The 5130-nt window shown below is 40.4% G+C and overlaps 1 non-coding gene across 1 annotated transcript; it reads right to left on the bottom strand.

Moving 5' to 3' along the window:
- Positions 1-4262: 4262 nt before the first annotated feature.
- Positions 4263-4336, bottom strand: Trnat-ugu. Its single transcript has one exon. It is a non-coding gene; the product is annotated as a tRNA-Thr (tRNA).
- Between the last annotated feature and the right edge of the window lie 794 nt (positions 4337-5130).

The following is a 5130-nucleotide window of genomic DNA, read 5'->3' as shown; positions in this document are numbered from 1 at the left end:
AGAATTCCTTACTGGGCCTTGTTTTTACAGCAGTTCAATTATGAAATCAGATACATTAAGGGTACATACAATGTAGTTGCTGAAGCTTCGTCTAGGCTACCTTTAGGGAGTGAATCAACCAACAACTTTGGAGAAGGGCAGAAAGAGTTTAAAATTATGTGCTTCAGAGGCATGTAAGGGAAAAAACAGATCTTGAAAATTTGCAAAGACATATGCAGGTACAAAAATCATGATCAAAACTGGAAATTGGTTAAGAGCATGTTGGTTATGAAAGAAGAAGAAATGACAGAACAATATTGTAAGGTACACATGGGTATTTTATTCAGGAGACATAAGACTGACTCGGAGGATTGGAAACTATGCTGACAAAAACAAATGTAGTGACACTTTAACTGCTTATACACATGAGAGTTTTGGTCATTGTGGATTAACCAAATGCAGACAAAAGGTTCAGAAAAACAACTATTTTTGTAACATAGGAAGGATGATGATGATGTTCAGTTTGTAAGTGTTCAACTTGCACGGTCATCAGCTCCTGTACAAAATCCCAATTTTTACACAGTTCAGTTCAGCCACTATCATGAATGATGATGATGACAAGGAAATTATGAAGACAATACAAACATTGGGAGGAGAGCAAAGAAGGAGATCGCCAGCTGTGATAGATGGCAAAGAGTGAAGGTAAGTAACCAAACAAGTAGAGGCCAAATGCAAAGCATACTGTCTTATAGTAACCTATATCTCGTGTCTGTGGATGTTTATGTACCTCTGCCTAGGTCTAAGAATTGAATTTGTTATGTTTCTGTGGTGGTTGATGTATTTTCAAAGTTCATAAAGCTGTTTCCTCTTAAGAAACCTACCAGCAAGCAAATCATCTCTAAGTTTGAAAGCACATATTTTTATCAGGTGGGTATTCCTAAAACAATTTTATCTGACCCTGGTTCTCAGTTGACATAATAAGTTTCGAAGGACTTCACTGATCATACAATAATAAGGCATATTCTAACCTCTAGGTACAATCTGTCGAGTAATCCTACAGAAAGATAAATTGGAAGACTGGTTAGACCATATTGTAGTAAGAAACGAACCAGTTGGATAGATTATGTCAGTGTTTTTGAGGATATTATGAACAACTTACAACATTATTCAACAGTGCAGGGGGGGGGGGGGGGGGAATTTTAATCATACCTAAGTAATCTATGGATGGTTTGCAGAAGTATCAGTTTTGTTGCGATTGTTGCTGTCTGAATAGAAAGACTATGACAGATGCATACCCTATTCTGAATACCATGGAGACCATAGATAATCTAGACAAAAGCAAGTATTTCTTGACATTAGACTTAAAGAGTGGGTACCATCAGTTAGAAGTGGTTAGAAGTGGCTTCTCAAGATAGACCAGAAAGAGCTTTTTTGGCAAATAGAGGACACTACCACTGTAGGAGGATGCCTTTTGGGTTGAAAAATGCACCACAATTGAGGCCACACTAGTGCTTAGTATATCTTGATGACATAATCATCGATTCAAGGAATATGCAAGAACAGAGACAACATCTCAAAGAAATATTCAATGGATTATGGGCAGCACATCTCACATCAATTTTGAAAAACGTCACTTTGCACTGGAGGAAGTTAACTGTTTGGGTATGCCACAAGTAAGGATGATGTAATGACTGATTCAAGGTTGGTGCAAGTGGTGCAAGATTTTTCCAGTACCACATTCTACAAGGAAGTTACTCTGTACTTGGTCTAGTGAATTATTATAGGAGGTTTGTGAAGGGATTTGTGGATATTATAAGACTGCTTACACAAATATTGAAGGAAGGGGTTAAGTTTGTGTTGTTGAAGGAATGTCAGGGAGCATTTCATGAGTTAAAGAAAGTGTTCACATCCAGTCTAGATTTGGTGTTTCCAGACTTTCAGAAAGAATTTATACTGCCATGTGATGCATCAAACTACACCCTTGTCTGGATTTTGAGCCAAGAGATCAATGGTCAGGAACATCCTGTTACCTTTGCATCAAGACAACTGAACACCATTGAAAGAAATTACTCTACAATGCAGAGAGAGAGAGAGAGATCAATGGTCAGGAAAATCCTGTTGCTTTTGCATCAAGACAAGACAACTGAACACCACAGAAAGAAATTACTCTACAATGCAGAGAGAAAGATGCTTAGTTTGGTATATGGAGTAACATACTTTCATTGTTATTTGTATGGAAGGAAGTTTAAAGTGATAACAGACCATGCAGCTTTAAAGTGATTACTAGGCTTAAAGAACCCATCTCGTAGATTAACAAGATGGGCATTGAAACTCAGTGACTTTGAGTACAGAGTAAACCACAAGTTGGGAAGGAAACACAGAAATGCAGATGGGCTAAGAGAAAGATTACTGTAATACAAGCATTGGGTCATGATCTTGCGGAATAGCAAGAAGCATAGAACACTGACAATAAATGCAGGCAATATGAGAAACAGCAGCAATTTGGTATGCACGACAGATTATTGTGGAGAGAGACAAAATTAGGGCCATTAGTGGTGGTGTCAATCAAGTTAAAATTGGAAGCATTACATGAGATGCATGGTCACATTTTGTCAGGCCATGGTGGGTGCAGAGTGACAAATAGAAGGGTGGCAGAGAAGTACAGGTGGAATCGAAGAAAAGATGAGGTATATTGATATATCAAGAACTGTGTTGATTGTGCACAGAGGGCCACTTTGAGTCAGAAGCAGATATGGTTACAAAGATTACCAGAAGCAACAGAACCTTCTAGTTTCATTAGGGTGGACATGTTAGGACCATTCAACTGAACACCAGTGGGTAGTAGTTTTGTGCTGACCATAATAGATTACTTTTCTCATTACATCAAGATGATGTCAGTGCCAGACCAACAGACAATCATAGTCACACATGCATTATTTAATAGGTGGATATTGAAGTTAAGAGTGCCACAGATGATGATAGTGGAGCAGGGGACGAACCTCATGTGAGACCTGATGAAGGGATTTTGTCAGTAGCTGAGAATGAAAAAGTCAAGTACTAGCCTACTACATCCACAAGGTAATGGAAGGGCAGAGAGTGCTTATATAACAATTGGGAAAATGCTTAGTTACTATGTGGATTCAAATCATTCAGATTGGGATACATACCTAGCTTTTGTCATAAATGCATATAACTCTAAAGTACATACTAGCACTGGATTATCGCCATTCAAAGTAGTGTATGGCAAGGAGATGCCATCACCTTTCAAAGTGACCAACCAGAACAGTGGAAGAAGGAGAAATGCAGTCCATAATTTTGCAAGAAAAGTAAAGGAGGTTTTGAACAGGGTGCAAAGAGCAGCTATGAAGGCTCTGGAAAACAGAAAGATGCAGTGAGGAATGTGGGCACATTACCACAGTATAAGGTGGGGCCAATGGGTGATGTTGTTGAGTTCATATGCGCTGATGGGAAAGGCAAAGACATTTATAACACAGTACCAATGGCTATACCAATCAGACAAAACTACATCACAGGTGAATGTGAAGCTGTAGTTGCCAACAAGGATAACAACTGTGCATGTGAGATATGTATGTGAGTCATCTGTAACAATTCAAGGGTGCACCACAGGCAATTCCACAAGAAGAGCTAGTAAAGGCAAGGAAAGATATTAAGAAGAAAAAGTGAAATGATGAGCAACAGGAGAGGGAAGTTTAGATACCTCATACTCTATATAGGAAGACAGTAACTTGTTCTCGAAAGAACAGTTACTGTTAATGACCATGCAGCTTTTCCCTGGAATAAATGATGACTAACTGAAAACCTCAGCTGCCGACAGGTGTTGTTGATATACCTCGATGTGGACAGCTGAAAATGTGTGCCCCGACTGGGACTCGAACCCGGGATCTTCTGCTTACATGGCAGACGCTCTATCCATCTGAGCCACCGAGGACACAGATGAATAGCGCGACTGCGACTCACACTCCCAACTGTCCACAATTCTACATATGTATTGCACCTTATAGATATTCGCCCACCCACTCATTACTCGCGCACGCTTTGGCGATTCCCGTAAGAGTTTGGGCTACCTGTGCGCATTCGCACAGACGAAGGTCAATGGCTGGTTAGCCTTTAACTATATATACAAAGACAGTAACTTGTTCTTGAAAGAACAGTTACTGTTGATGACCGTGCAGCTTTCCCCTGGAATAAATGATGACTAACTGACAACCTCAGCTGCCGACAGGTGTTGTTGATATACCTCGATGTGGACAGCTGAAAATGTGTGCCCCGACCGGGACTCGAACCCAGGATCTCCTGCTTACATGGCAGACGCTCTATCCAACTGAGCCACCGAGGACACAGATGAATAGCGCGACTGCAGGGACTTATCCCTTGTACGCCTCCCGTGAGACTCACACTCCCAACTGTCCACAATTCTACATATGTACTGTACCTTATAGACATTTGCCATGACGTCTGCCATGTAAGCAGGTGATCCCGGGTTCGAGTCCCTGTCGGGGCAAACATTTTCAGCTGTCCACATCGAGGTATATCAACAACACCTGTCGGCAGCTGAGGTTGTCAGTTAGTCATCATTTATTCCAGGGAAAAGCTGCACGGTCATCAACAGTAACTGTTCTTTCAAGAACAAGTTACTGTCTTCGTATATACAGATGCTTCTATTCCCTCTCCACCCCCACCACTCAGACTGCACCTCCCATCATGGTCTCCAATCATACACAATTGCTCACAGTCTGGTCTCAGCAGCCTGAGACCAAGGTCATGTGTGTGTGAGCTGCATTTGCACAAATGTATGTGTATATGTTGTTTATTTCAGAAGAAGCTCTTCTGGCCAAAAGCTTGCATGTTTAGTTGTCTTTTTGTTGTGCCTGTCTGCTAATCAACATCTCTGCTAAATGTTGAGTAGCAAGCTATCCATTTCATAATAGTGTCATCTTATTAAGAAACATTTTGAGCTAAGCTACAGCATAGGAGGTAGTGTTACCCCTCATTCGAAAGCAAACATCCCAAACCTTCAAAGATCATAGCTCGAAGTATCTGAAATTTTAATTGAATCAACTGTGGGGTCTTGGTGAAGCATTGTAAATTATCTTATGAAATAATTAATATTAAACAGTCAAATACTTACAA

This window comes from Schistocerca americana, chromosome 5, assembly GCF_021461395.2.
Source record: "Schistocerca americana isolate TAMUIC-IGC-003095 chromosome 5, iqSchAmer2.1, whole genome shotgun sequence".
NCBI classification, from domain to species: domain Eukaryota; kingdom Metazoa; phylum Arthropoda; class Insecta; order Orthoptera; family Acrididae; genus Schistocerca; species Schistocerca americana.
The sequence above is the reverse complement of the archived record's forward strand: the minus strand, read 5'-3'. Positions and strand labels throughout refer to the sequence as shown.